Here is a 16,189-nt window from a genome sequence, read left to right as displayed (position 1 = left end):
GTATCGGTTTATCTAATGGCATCGCGGAAGGTACATGGATTCACCATTGGCGACGATTCGTAAGCGTTTGCAGTTTGGCAGGCGTCACGACCGTTCTCTCTGGCTGACTGCTCCGCGTACACATCGCTCACACTCTGAACGGATCGCCTTACTAGATCCTCCCAACACAAGATATCCTCGTCGGGTTTATCAACAGCTTTCAGACCACCCAACATGATCACTCAATTAGAAAGTTACCCCTTCACTTTAAAAAAAAAACTTTGGGACAATTCAGTGGATATGTAGGTGCCACTTGTGGCACAAACCTTAGGAATGAGATACCTTTCTGGAACTGTTATTTGTAGCCCAGTGGATAATATTTTGCCCGCCTAGCTTTGAAAGAGCTAGAGAGCAACTTTGTAGGCTCCACAGCCTGAGTTTTATTTGCGTGAACTATTCGAAGGATGGATTGTAGTCACATTGATATAGGAATGTACAAAACAAGGAAATAACTCCAAGCACGCAAGTATTTCGCGTTCCCTTTTCGAAATATTGTATGGCGTGTTTCTTTGCATGCAAATATGAGGCGGTAATTAAAGGGTTATTTCCGGTAGGCTATGTTCAATGAGCAAGTGTGTTACAAATTTTTGATAAAGCTAAGCACTTGACTGTACCTTAGCTTAGGGTCAACAATCAAACTTAGTGTAATTGCGTTGCTAAGCCTTGGGTTGGGAATAGATATAACGGCTACTTTTCATGGCTCGGGAAAGTCAGCTTGAACGCATTGTTTACATGAAAGAATTTTTTGTAAATTTGGTGAATGTATTCACCGCCGCGTAAACTTCACAGAACAGAGTATTACTACATATCCACTATTTTCTCCTCATTTCATTTATCTGACCCTCAAGCGCCGTAAAACTATAGATGTCAGCGTAGAAGAATACAAAGAATGAAAGGCATGATGCAAAACCTTGAACAAGCAATGTAAATGTACAATTTGTGAGATATAACACCGAAGAAAAGTACACAGGGTAAAAATACAGTATTTAAAAACACGAACATTCAACAGGAAACAAGGAACATTATAAAAGAACTTTGACCTTGATATGTGAAAGAAGAACAAATAAGACAACGAACAAACCGAACAAAAGTATTATCTATAGAACCTAGTGAAAGACAAAAACCCGTACTTATGCGTGATCAACAGTAGGAAAGCAATAGTTGCACCAGTGACGACAAAAGTTTCGTCGTTGAATTCACCCAAAAGACTCGAGGATGGTATCAGCTTTAAACCTAAGTCGGCGATTCTGAATATTTGCTTCGCGCTTTAGGGAGGGAAAAGTCATTTAGATGCGCAAGTGAATACTATTGCAGGTTAGACTGAAAGTTTGAGATTTGCTGGAATACCATAACCTGCGTAGACGTCGCAACATTTAGGCGAAATAAATTAGTAAATCTAATTTCTTTCATGTTGCTGTGAACAAAAATTAGACCTATTTTATGTTTCAATGTCTAACGGCCATCTTACCTGAATGTGGTTTTGCCAGAACACCGCTAACTCAAGAAAACCGAAGTGATAGAACTTGTGCCTGACAGCAGCTGTAGATTTTTATTTGCAAGTAGTCTGTTTGGCGGACTACATGACTCCCTAAAAGCTTCGTTCCGGACTGTATAAATACCTTTTAGTTAATTCAACGATAACAGTGAAAAATAAAGGGTACTGTGCCCTGTATGCCATGTAGAGCGCTGTGCAAAATAAATGCGTTTATTGGAACGACAATAACTTTATGCATTGGGCCGAAGACATTCATATTGCTTTTTTAACCAGAACAGCATTTCCAGCCTCACGTCTTTCCATTAAAATTTGCTCAAGCATCCATAAGATTTGTCTCCTTAGCTTACCAATTAGGCGTTTGAAGAGAAGCTCAGCTTGCTACATTTTGAGAGCATCCGCACGTGGAACGCCATATTTCAACACCCAAAGAACTTTTCCTGTTAAAAAAAGCCCCGTTGTAACAAGACATGCCTGCAGCATAATTTGTTAGTGTATACAGAGTTTTTAACGGACGCTCACCGCCTGCTAGCACTGTACGGCTGCACTGTAAACGTTTGGCTTCGGGCGCATTTTTTGTAATCTTTGTTTCCCTAAATAAACAAAGACTGGGGTAAAAGCCATGAAACATCTGTGGCTTGCGAGAAGTTTTTTCCCTGTGTTTTTTTTCAGCATCAAGGCTAAAAAGTATTAAATTTGTATTACTTCATTTGAAAGCACGCACGAACCTTGCAAGTCTCTTGCAAGCAATTTTGTTTATATATCCCCAGCAGGAAACTCTCGAACCACGTTAAACTCCGGTGGTACCCTTTTTAAGTAGAGTAAACACTCGAAACTTTTTTGCCTCTTAAGTACGTGGTCTCAAAACCCTGAAGCAGTAACTTGGCCGTCCTTCTATTGTATGTTTTTGGAAACTTTTCAGCATGCCTTGCAAGCACTTCAATGTTTCCTGGCAGGGCAAGAAGCAAATTTATGTCACAAAAGATCTCGAACACCCTGAAGATGTGGTCCTGAAGTAATTGCCTTAGTCAAGAAGTTTTACTGTCGCCAGACGCTTCAGGTATAGTTTTTGTACTTTCCACTTCGGCTGAGTGTTTACCTACATTTTTCTTAACTCGCCATCCGCGTTAAAGAACATTTTGATGCGTAAGGTTTCATTTTTGCTGTAACCATGGGCTTCCATGGCCAAACCTTGAAGAGCTTACTCACTTTCAAATACCATGAAACTCAACCATATCCTTCATTCAACGTCATTTCAAATTGCTTCTTTTTTGGGGACAAACAATAAAAAATGCATAAAGCCAGATTGCACTTTTTGCAAAGTCGTTATATTTCTATGCCACCCTTTGAGCTGGGAACAGTGTACGCTCACGTTTTAACTGGTTACCTTAATCTCTATTTTATACGCTCTTGGTGCGTATAATGAAAAGAATGAAAAGAGTAGTCAAAAGTGTTTGTACAATGTAAATGTCATGAAGAAAGGAAGAAAGCGCAGTTTTGAAGGATTTTATAAATGATTGCGTTTTTATTTTTCTAGGAAGACTATTCCAGTTGGAAATTGCCGCAAATAAGCAGTGAGTTTGCCATAGTGTTCACTTTTGGCAGTACAAAGCGTTTTTGAGGCTACCCGGGTACAATTGATATTAATTAGTGTTTGGGGGTGATAATCATCAAAGGTATCAGTTTAATAACTGATGTATACATAAGGATGCTAAGGCTATATTTGAAAAGATTGTATTTTCTTTGTAACGAATTAGCCTTGAGTGGCTCAGCGGCGCTGCTATTATACGGACTAAATGTAACTATTCGTATCGCTTGATTTTGAATGATCTGAAAGGAGCGGTATGGGTATGATAGGTATTGCCCCATGATTCAATACAGTAAGTGAGGTGAGAGTGAATGAAGGCACCAAAAAGCGATATTGAGGTTGCTAAATTAAAATATGCAGGAGCTTTAATTAGTATATGTGGATACCATACCACAGTTGTCGTATGATATGCGATACATGGCTGGTATATTATAGTTTTGAGTCGAGTATTGCTCCTAGAAATTTAAATTCGTTTACTCTATGATAGATAAATTATTATTTTTGTAAGACCGGGTCAAAAGTAAGATTTTATGGCTGGAAGTGAAGGACATAAAAGCTGTTTTAGGCGCGTCAATTTGCAGACAGTTACGTTCACACCAATGCAATACATGTTTCAGGTCACATACCAGTTTCTCGGGTAAATTATGAATGGAGGTGTCCTTAGCTAGTAGCGTTGTATCATGGGCGTAAAGAAAGGGTTCGAAATAGTTAAGGCGTCTATGTACGTGATTCATGTATATCAGAAATAAAATACGTCCAAGAATGGAACCTGCAGCACACCTTTATTAACTGTTTTAAAATTAGACAGTGTGTTACCTAAAGATACGACTTGCGATCTATTAAGCAAGTAACTTTTTGTAAATCCGAGGGCTGAACCTACAACGCCTATTGATTCCAGTTTTTCTGGTAAGATACTATGATTAATAGAATCAAATGCTTTGATTCTATCAAATGCTTTGATTTGATTTATAGACCTCTGATAAGGTCTATACAAAGGAATACGGCGTATCTTCCGGTATCGATCAAGGTTTTAATTTTATCAGTACACAACACGAGGGCAAGGTTCTTTCTAACACCTTACGTGTTAGAAAGTTTTTGACACTGCTGAATAATGTAAATGAATTTACTATATGCGACGTCTGGGTCGGTCATTAGCGCAGGACGCGACCATTCAGCAATGCCAACGAGTTCGATAAACTTATGTGTGTTTATTACACGCCTATAAAACGAAATAATATGATTAGCAGCATGACAGTGCAGATGAAGGAAGATTGGGAAATTATCAGTTGTCTCTCTTGAAGATTCCTCAATTTGGGGACAGGATTGAGCTAGATAATATATGGTCAATGAGTGTTCTTTTGTTGCCGGATGAAAACCTCGTAGGAAAAGAAATTATGGGTTCAAAACCATAACCAATAAAGCAATTTGTGTAGTCTATAGTGGCCGGGCTGTCGTTGTCTAAAAGGTTAATGTTGATGTAACCCTAGCTATAACCACCTTTTTATTTACGAGCGATACTGTGGCTAGTTCCCAATCGTTACCAAGTTCCCAATAGTTCCCAAGTTCCAACACCGAGTATCTGAATTATGGTCATTTAAGTTTCTCAAAATAAAAATCGTTTTGACTCACAAGAAAATGATGCGCCTAACATGCAGATATTTTTTGGCTACGCACGCCAATGAAGTTTGTTTCCAGCTATGGATTCGCCTGCCTTTTTGTTTGTTTTCTTGTAGCAGCCTTACAAACCAAATGTAGCAGTATCAATCGTTCAAATACACGTATGAAGTGTTACATCGGCAAGAAAAAAAAATCAAGGACTTGCGCGCTCAAAAGACGTAATTACCAATACAAATATTTAATTGAGAGATCTTTAGAGCAAAAATAGCGTGACATTTTCTCTTTCGTCGTCTCGAATACGGTTGTATGCCCTCCTCCGAAAAGAAGATTCCTGTCGCTAGCCGAACCGTATTACGTTTTATAATTAAACCTTCCCCTCTCCTTCATTATTTCAACAATCTCAGTCCCTCGAAAAGCCTTCAAAAGCTCCCCATATACTAAGGAATTAAATGTGATTCGTTTTGGACATTTTGTTATTCCACTTTAGCATCCTACAAAAACTCGATTTGCAGAACTAAATATGCTGAGACCATCTCTACTTCAGACAGATCTTCGCAGAAAGTCCTTGCGTAGGAGACCAGATTTGGATATCAGAGGCACTAACTGTACCTTCTCCTCAAGAACACAAGTATTTGACGCTGGCGGAGTGATGCAATCAATCAAGCTAATGCCTACATCGGAATGTCAGCGTAATATTATCTTTTCCGCCAAAATTTGAACTGATGCTGTTTTGAACCTCGATTTCTGAAACGTCTGCCGCTATGTAAAAAGTCCATTATTTTGATTGCAACATTTAAAGACGCCAGACCTTCACGAACGTGTCCTTCACAAACAAGGCCAAAATATACACACGAAGTTAAGCCGCGTCAACCAGGACCCATTACTAAGAGTCGTCACGCTCCAAGAACGGATCCAGGAAACTTTCGTGAAAGCTTCTGCGCGATTTCACGAGTCAATGATCCGCGTGATCTTAGTCAACGCACTCCAGAGCAAAACACCAAGGCTAGACTCACTTAGCTTTAATCTTCCCCAAACGCACGCAAAGAGCAGTACATATACTGCTGACTTTCAATAGGCTTTACAGCAGCCAAAGTACATTTACGCCCTGCTGCTTTGGTTGCGTTCTCTTGACGGCATGTTTTAAGCAGGGAAACCGCGAAATCTCGAGAACTGTAACGCACCAATTTGTCAACATTTATTATTTGCAATTTTTCTTTTATTTGAATCGCATGTTCTTCAAAAGGAGCACTCTTTCCATGCAACGAGAATAACTTATACAAAGAGCGCGTGGCGCATCTGCTTCCCCTCGCTGACATCTGAGGAACCAAAACATCTCGTATTCCGTTTGGTCGTTTCCTATAGTAAAGCTTCAGCCCATTTCCACGGGATGGTTTTAGGAATGGCATTGTTCTGATGTACTTTCTGCCAAGAGAGCGTCAAAGCGAGAATAGCTAACACAACGTTTTTTTGTTTTTCGTTGTTAGGAGACAAAATAGAGGTTTATGATTTTCACAATTCACTGCTCTGCGCCTCTGAAAACGTCATTCCGTCCTCTCTTGAAGCTGGCGCTCCACGGCCACTTTACCTCTATCTAAAGACGTAATAAAATACGCAGTTGCTCGTCAAAAGCAAACTGGAAATATTGTCCGACGTACATGTCGAACTACCCTAAATCAAAATACTAGCCGACTCAGGCCTGTTTTATCAACGTAGTCACTGCTGAGACCAACTCCAAACTTTAAAGAAATACTGACACGAAATTTTCGTGTTACGTTTTTTTTTCGCCGCTATAGGTTCCTATTAACCCACTAATCATAAAACGTCACATTACATGGTCGATCGATCGTGGCGTAAATAATCATTTAAGGCGTCGTTTATTCGTATCAGTTTCCCTTTCGACAACTCCAACACCCAGCGGCCGGCATGACAGGCGGTAGGGCAGGACGTCACCAATTTTGTCGCACCGCTTACGGTCTAAACGCGTGCGCGAGCGAGCGCACGTGCTCGCTCAGACCGGCCGAAGTCTTCACCATCCCTACGAACCCGGGCAGCATGGCGTCAGTCCCAAAACAATGACGTACACACGGTGTACCAGCCCACACCAACCGCTGCGAGTGCGTCGGCTACGTCACGGGAGCCCCGACGTCGGCAGTTCGGGGCAAGTAGGAGATAATGTCATGCTGGCTTGCTGTGAGCTTTTTTGGGCGGGCAAAGATTAGGGTAGATTTAAAATATGCTATACTGAACGGCTACTGTTGAAACTTGCTAGGAGGTATCCCCTGTTAAAAAGTAAGCATTTTACGTCGTTATCGCAGCTTTAAAATTTTGTTTCACTACTCATTTAACTAAGTGGCGAATAGCAACTACCGGTTACTTTCCTTGGACAACTACGCTTTTATACTACATGCGTGAGATCGTCTGTACCAGTTGTGCAGACTATCTAAGGCTAGAGCTATTCATATGTGCAGTTTTCAATCGAATTTATAGTCACTTTTGTTACCTTAGGAGTCCTAGGCAATAGTTTGGGGATATCTCAATTCCTCAGTGAGCTCCATGCGACTGCAGATATTCCATTTAGGAAAGTTTACCCTTTGCACGTCTTTTCGGTATAGTCCGATGAGGAACGCTGTGTCCACTATCACAGTAGCCGGCAAAATAGACCCCCTAAAGCTTACGCCGTTGGCTGAGAATTTATCGGGGTCATCCTCCATCTCGGTCGTAGAGTTCTTTTCTAGTGAAGGAGCTCTTTTACGACATCGTTAGACTGACCTCGGGTGACTCCATCTGCAATCACAGCGCTGTACAAGTAGCTGCCCTGATTGCGGGCATGTCGCTTTCTTTGTCCCCTTCAATATTGTTTCGCTTTTCTGTGCTTTCACAGTTCGGATACCGCTCTATCTCCAGCGTCAGGCATCGCGTTAATAGACGCCCGCACATGCCTGGCTTCACGGCCTTTTGAGAAACGATGTGGTAAGGGCACTGACCGGTGTCGCGCACTCTTCTGTAGCATTTTGTTTTGTGGTACATGTTGAACAGCTTCATGAACTCTAGAGATGCATGGCGCCGGATTAGGTGACCCAGGTTAACAAATTACCAAGCACATATTGCGGACAAGTGACAGATCTGGGTCACACTGCCTAAATAAACTGGGAATAAAAATGTCAGCCGTTCGTGCGTGAGTTGCGATAAGCAGAGTTTTCTGACAGCGTCCGAGTTTTTATTCTTTACAAGGTGTATTTGGCCCAAAGTTTCTTCTATACACCCTACGTTAAACTCTTATAGCTGCCTCGTGAATAAATTTATATCTGGGAATATTTCACGAGGTCATTAGTCTTTGTGGTTTAAATTTATGCGGACCCGTTTGTGACCAACCTTTTATTAGGATGCCGAAAGCGCGTCAGCTGATGATTTCGAAGTACAGGGCAACATTGGCTCCGAGATAAGGATGAAAGGAAATAGGCTTCCCTCATTCTTCGGCGCACTTCCTTATCCGGCATCATCAGCTTCTAAAAACGTCTGTGCTATATCGCTGCTTGAAGGTTTGGTTCCTTGTTCCCCACCGCGACGTTATGCGTGGAACGCCGAACGACCTTAACAATGTTTCTCTAACCCTCGAGCAACGTCGTAGATAAGGTCGCGCGTAAATGAGTATGATGCCGGATATGTGCGCAAACATTGCCACTTAGAAACCAACCCTACCGCTCGCCTCATCTATCCCTTCCACAGCGCCCGGCTTGAAATGATACTATGAGGACCGGTGCTAAACGTTTGATTGGAGAGCCTTGAAAAGTAATTCTAGCGCTTTTAAAATACCTTGTACCCCGGTAGGAGCCTACTGAAAGATACCTTCATTTTAATTGAGAAGTTTAAAAAGAGCTTTAAACGGGGTACAAGTGGTTCTGGTACATTCGCAGTTCAAGCTACAGCTCGGCATATCCCCTCGTTATGTCAAGGAGGAGGTACTCGTGACTCATGAATTTCGGGTCTGCTATTATCCATGCCACAAAAATATTTATGGCTCATTACTGTCTATGGGTAGAGATGCAACAATGGCCAATGAAGCATCATAAGTGTAACAAAAAATGTTCAATGCATCAGAGCTTGCTATTGCTGCAAAGTTTTTGGCCAGACATAGAGTCTCACCGCACAGAAAAAACCCGAAAATGTTTCCTCATTGCTTTTTTTTCTAGACACAATGTGGCAAAGGATCCGCTACTGAACAGGTTACAACCCCTATAGCGTTTTGAGCAACATGGTTGCATGATAAATGTAAGACCCTTCAAAGCCTTCGCTGATGCCTCTAAAATAATTATATAATTTGTTCTCGGAAGTAATAAAGCGTTCAAAACGTCCCACAATCTGTCACACATATTCTATTTCAGTCTGTTAAATGCCTATTGTGAAAATTTGTAGCTGCAATGTGTAGTTAGCGAGCAGTGTCAAGTATTGTAAAAACGTATCTGATTCTAAACTGGAACTTTTTTTACAGTGGCAGAGGTGACGATCGAGAACCTGTGTACGCTATGTAGAATCCCTTAAACCCAAACTATACACTCAAATTGTTATAACTATTTCTCACGCAAAAAAATGAAGTTTCTCAGACGGTATCACTACTTCTGTATTCAGATCAGTGCTTAACAAGGGAATTGAAGAGTTCGCATAAAGTAGCCATGGCTAAGATTAACGGGTACATCGCCATGCAAAATCATACCAAGCTACGGGTATTAGCAGCTATCACGCAGCGCGAAGATTTTGTTTAAAAATGAAATTTCGCTGGCGACTGTTAGACGAAGCCAATCGGAGAAGACCGAGATAGTCGTGTAATGTAAACAGCACTTATGACCTAGTTTATTATATTAAAACCTATTTCTCAGGTAAATGACTCACCCCACGCCGTCGCAATTATAGCGAATCCAAAAATCCGGATCACTCGTGGAACAACATTGAGGCACTACATTAGAGAAGAGAAGGTGGATGTATTCTCCGGCAGCTTTATTGCCCTTGAAAAGAACAAAATAACTCGACACGTGCAGGAAACGAACCCGAGACGAGCCCTCGAATCCTGAGTGTTACTCGTGGCAGTAATTCACAGTTCCTGAAGCTAGCACAACGACCATAGGCTGTATTGACAAGTTTCATTTGGTTACCTACAACTGTAATAAAACAGTGCCCCTCAGAAAAATAAATGAGACCTTGAAAGCCCCGTGTGTTTTTTGATGTCAATAAACCCACACGACATTCCTAGCACGGGTCTCCATCCTGAGATTTGTCCTGTGCAGCTAGCAGTACGTGTGACAACACTACAGATATCCCGCTCTAACCTGCCACACACTTTGAAATAGTTTTTCCATAAATGAAGCAAGAACCGCGTTCATCAGTGTACAGGAGGAGAAAACTTAGGCATTTATGCGGTTCGCATCGAAACACTTTCAGCTACTTTATATTCGTATTATTGTGTTAACTGAAAAAACAAACTAAAATTCTAGTGTTGCTCATTATTTTTTATCTTTTCTTTTGAATTTCAGGTTGAAAGTGACTGGCTCACGTCCGTTATATCGCACCTGTTTTTAATCATTTCTGGAATGTTTTACATTACTACCCACGGAGTTGCCCTTTCCATTCTCCCTTTTTAAAGGGGAACTGACCCAAAATTTTGAAGGCAAAATAGCTTCGGAGATAGGTTGTTATCAACAAACATACATTATGTACAAAATATCAGCAGCAAATACAGCCTAGAACATATTAAATTATTTTAGAGTGTACGAACCCTAACAGAGCTGCAGCGGAGGACCCCGCGCAATCGACATTCCCTAGATGTGGAGTAAATAAACAACATCCAACCACGTCACGAGTTTGTGCTGGCCGCTTCCGAACTGCCGGCGTTTCTCTCAGGCTTGCCGCTCCGATCCGTGGCTGGAACTTCTGCTCTCGAGCAACGAACGATCCGATCGTTGTCGGCAGAGGCGTCGCGATTTCGTTGGCTCATCGGGCCACTTGCCGCGACCTAAGTTCTACAGCGATTCTCCGCACTCTATTTTTAATGATTTTTATTACATTGGACGCGAAAACTCGCCGGGGTCACGAAACGCGCACTGGGCTAGCCGCACGGTTGCTGTGCAGGTGGCGGTCACGGTTTCGGAGAGGCACAGGCCGAGGCAGGTACTGGAGCAATAGCTTGTTACCGCTGCACGAAATGGGACTGAAGTTCCAAACAAGGCAGTGCAAACGCGCAAGGACTTAGAGATGCGATGGCGAATTGCATTGAAAATCGTCAAATGCACCGCTTACGAGAGCGGCAATCGAATATCCGCCGCAGTGTTAAGCCTAACACATTTGTAGGCGGACCTGTAGGCAGATCAGCCGAATGCTCCCAGATAGCGTCTTCGAATCCACTGCTTCGGGCGTCCCGTGTCGTTCTCTTGCTGCGGCAGCCATTTGCACTCGGCGCCTGCATCACGTCCACTTCGCTTTTTAATTAAGCGACTGACGAGATCAGTATGTTGGGTCATTAGACGAAAGTGCTGCCGACGTGGAATCGACAGCTCTGCTCCGATCCGTCCGACAGTCACGTGGGCAGCTTGGTTTATACCAAATACAGCCTTTCGTGGCACCCGCTGAAACCAAAATGGCGACTGGCCGCATTAAAAACGTCTCTAATTAAACAACCCTTGCGCCCTGAAGCAAATGAGGTTTCTACACGTGATAAAAAGGTAATCGGCTACTTATCACAACAGCAACAAAAAAAGTAGCTGCAACATTTTTGGGTCAGTGCCCCAAGGCAATAAAACACAAACTAAGATCAGAATGTGCCAGTTAGTCTTAAGTGGTGCTTTTTTTCTTATCGCCAACAATCATTCGGAGTTGGTTGCTGTGAGTTACGTTTTTTCTTGTTATATAAACCGTAATATACGTTGGTTTATGTTCTTCAAATGCAAGCTTGCACACTAGATGGGTGTCTGTTAGTTAGCATACGGTTGTACGCGCCCTCAAATTGGCTTATATTAGAGCCACTAAATAAGCTACGCTTAAGAGTAACGACACAGACGCATGGCGGCAGTCATTTTGGTGCCTGGAACTAGTGTGGCTAGCTTCATGCCTCTCATTGCGGCTAACATTGACGCGCGGAATTGGTTTGGGCGCCGCTTGGCAACCATTACAGCTGCGTTTATTTTTAGAAGTTTTAGAGCCAGCGCGCCCGTGCGATAGGATCATGCTCGGTTACGCTATCGTATCTTATTCAGTGGCTCTAGGTTGTGTTGAGTCACCGATTAAGCTGCGCTCTTTAAATGGCTATAGATTACGCTAGGTCACTGATCTTCCCCAGCTGGAAGCGATGGAGGCGTTTTCTACCTTCCCGCCGGTTGAAACAGCCTAGTAGAGAAATGCACGGCATCGCTACTCTGTCTGGGGGCTTGAAAAGTCACTCTCAGCGTGTCATACAGCAGCACTGTGCTCCGAAAATCACGACGTATCGAAGAGCGTGCGCGCGGCGACACAGAGCCACCGAACCGTCAGCGCCAATGGTTTCTGCCGGGGTAAACAAACGTCACGTGACGCGGTTCAACCAATGGCCGCTGTTGGCGGCATAAAACAATGACGGAAAATAAAGTGCCGGTACTCTGAAACCTGATCTAGGGCTCTAGGTCATATCAAGTAATAAATATATCGGCTTTTCCTACTAGTAATGCCTAGTGTATGCAGTAAGTACACAATTTCGTTTTAGGTTTTCCGTAAAGACGTCTCAGTCACCGTCTATTGACATTGCTGACTCTACGAAGCCATTTTTACAACGCGCCCAATGAATTAAAATGACCCCAAGTCAAGAAAAGAGACAATCCTGAGCAAAGGGAGCCCATGACGGGAACCCCCTCCGTCGGTCAAGTTCCGTAAAAGCATAACCTGTTGTGTTCACTAAAGATTTTATTCATTTATTTGCACAAGTTTATGGGTGCTTATAAAGACAAACAAGGTTGTTTCCCCACGAATACCATTCTAAAATCTTCAGGCAGCACAGGGTGCAGTAAGACTCGATACACCCGTGTTGCCGTGTTGTGTAAAGTGCTTATTAGAATTATTACGAACTGATTAGAATAAGAAGTTACTTTTTTCTCGTTCAAAATCGTTTTTTCAATGCTTTTAACGACGCGAAAAAACAACGAATCCCCTTTTCTGGCATTCACAATCAGAATTTGAATTTTTTTGTATAGTGGTTGCGTGTTAGCTGTTCCAAAATCGAACTTAGGATCCAACCACCATGCAAAGTGTCATGAAGTTAAACACCTTAAAACAACTTACTGTTCTTATTGAACAAAGAAAAGTATTAGGGACACAAAACGCCTGCACTGAGCACAAAGCACAGTTATGAACTACCTACCTATTCGTTCAGTTCTCCTTGTACCGTCACGAGGGCATGTTAAATATGCGTTATTCCTCAATAAGATTCCAGGAGCACTGCCCTACTCTCTCTCCGTAAGACGGTGCAGTTTTGGCTGCAAGTACTAATGAGAACACAAAATTCGGAACGTGCACAAATTATTTCCATACCATGTCATTATGATCAATATCGCTTCGCGAAGGCCATTACTACGCAAACTGTAACGAATATTTCTTTTGTGAGCCAACCGGAGCACCAGTCCTCCGTAATCCAAATCAATAAAAAAGCAGCGGTATAAACCAAGCAGACTGTTTCAGGCAAATCTTTAGCGCCAAGAAATATACTTCCTTTTCATCAGCAAGATAAACCGCTCGCTCACAGATTTGTCGCCCAGATATAGATTTACATAACGAGTGCCTACAAAATATTCCTTGTTGTTTTGGATTTGTCGCGTGACAGAATTTTGGCGTTCTCTTTCTCCATCGCCATGACACCAAAAACTTTCGCTGTGATTTGCAGTCAACCACACGCAAAAAACAGAAATATATCATGTGTGTTATGTGGAAGCTGAACCGTCATTCTACAAACATTATTATCCGCGCACTGTGAAGTTGTCATTACCTCAGTGAACCATCCATCCTTCGTAGAAAAACATAAATTTCTATTTTCACGTCAATCTATTGGTCTTCTTAGTATTGTTCATTGTTTTCTTCCCTTTATTTTACAATCTATAGCTAAGGCCGAATTATCTCCTGTTTATTATAATCACAAAACTTTGGAAAGAAAAATATTCAATTGTGTGTTCGGCTTCCCCCCCGTTCTGTAGGGAACCCCACTATTTGCACACCCAACAACAGCTTACATTTGTTTAGATCTGTTTCAGCCAACTGCCGGAATTCTGCGCTGTCCTGTTGCGTTAAAATGAAATGTAGGTGTTCAGCATAAACTTATTATTAATTTTTCTGAACGTGTATGAAGCGTTGGCTACACGAAGAGTACTAAACTTTACAGCCACCATAAAATCGGCTCCTTTGATTGGAAACTTTGCCTGAAACATCGTTTGGGGCAGAACCGCAGATTACAAACTGAGCCCAACAATGCATTACAATAAATTTATTAGGCTTCGATTCTTAAAATTGTAGAAACTCGTCTAGGCCTAAAGATAGACGTAAAATGGTGCACTGATGAGAAAGAATCCTACTGGTGTAACAAAAACATGCTTTAATGAATACCAAATGAAAAAATGTTCGTTCAATGTGCTGAAAACTATCATTCTGGATTATCGGAAAACTACGAAGAAAAAAAAGTTTGAAAAAAAAAACGGAAGCTATAAACCCAAAACGCCAGTCACATTCATTTTCTATAGAGACTGTTCCTGCAGCTGAGGGATAGTTTGCATGTTAAAAATTCTATGTCGCTTCCTGCTCTAAAAAAAGCAATGCTCTAAGCACATGTGCAAGATTACGATGTTAACAAGTAAGCAAGACATTATTGCTGCGTAAGTACGACATTTGGACGCCGAGTAGCTTTTTAAGGGCAAACGTAAACCTTACAAGGGTATACTGCAATTGCACATTGGGACGTAGGGGGAAACAAGAATGGTTAGCAGGACACAGCGAATAAATCTTAAAAAAAATAGCAATAGCAGCCGCCACCTGAAGTGTTCTTCATATTCTTTATTGCGTGATGGTAATATACCAAGCCAGCAATCCATAAAGGTCATTTCCGGGAAAAGCGAAATGCAAACTTTTTTTAATAGAACCTGCCAATACCCAAGGATGCTTACAGTAGGCAATACAAACCGACAAAAACGAAAAGAGAGTTAGAGGTCCGCTTTAGAATATTGCAGAAAAGAGTATGTTGACGCTCTTTGATTCGGCGCCCAGTGAATAGTTGTGCTGCTTTGTGAAGACGCCTAATCAAAGCGACTGATTCTAATTTCGTGTCTGGAAGGTTCCAAAAGTCAACATTGACTGCAATAAAAACGAGTTCCAAGTATTGATGGCTGTACGAAGGGGTGTTATTGGAACGCGTTGGTGCAATGCAGAGCTGAATTATGGATGTTTCTCTGTTGATACATGTTTATCATTTGGGAAGGAATGAAAGAGCTTTAAAGGCAACATTCCCGACCGTTCCGTTTTACCCAAAAGTTTTACTGCCATGTGCGCATCTTCAATATACGGTGCCTGTGCAGGCAGAATTTTGCAAAGGCGAGCATATATCATAAAAAAGGAAAACTGAACTGGCAGTTTTGAAGTCCTTAATTTTCATGACGATACCTAATACCTCTCGGCGGAAATTTCGTATTTGCTTTGACTTTAACTGTCTGCTCAGAGGCGAACGGTATTAAAAATGACGACGTGCGCACGTGTGTTGACTCTGCCACGCGTTAATAAATGCGTGCCTTCACATTCGCATAAGCAATTCCAGGAATGGATGCTTGACTGGAACTATTCCGGCTTTTATTGAGTGGCAATATTTTTTGGCCCGTAACCTGGGGTTTCGGAAGGAAGGTTTCGTCATCCACACTTTTATCGTTTCTTTAATTTAAAACAACTTGGGCCGTATTTAATCCATTCGTATTAGCTAGCCTCAAAAGAAATGCATAATGCCAAGTTCATATTTAATCCTACCGCTGGTGGAGGTGTTCGAACATGTCCCCCTTGCCTTGTCCGCAGTCACCCAAGAGCACAGGTTAGGCGATGTTGAGGTACATCAACCAAAATAAACAATCTTTTATTAAAAAACTGCACCACGTTGTACATTACAAACGTAAAAAAACCTAAGTTGACAACGGGCATCAAAGAGATGCGAGGTGAAAGTATAATCACGAAAAGATCAAATGTTCTGCCTGGCTCTTTCGCGGGTTCCCACAAACACAAATCAAAACATGAGGAAGAGATGCTGTATGGCGTCGTCGGCTGGAGCAGTGCCTGAACACTGCTGCGGCTACTACTAGCATAGATGGCGCTACTGGGCATCTAGCTACCTCACCCATGCATCTACTTCTGGTGAGTTTGCACCTCTCGTGTATATTAACAATTTATGGCATCCTTTTGTCGCCAGTCCAGCTGGAAGA

This window comes from Haemaphysalis longicornis, unplaced genomic scaffold, assembly GCF_048455015.1.
Source record: "Haemaphysalis longicornis isolate Haplotype H1 unplaced genomic scaffold, Haemaphysalis longicornis Haplotype H1 scaffold_6, whole genome shotgun sequence".
Lineage (NCBI taxonomy): Eukaryota > Metazoa > Arthropoda > Arachnida > Ixodida > Ixodidae > Haemaphysalis > Haemaphysalis longicornis.
Note: the sequence above shows the minus strand (reverse complement) of the source record.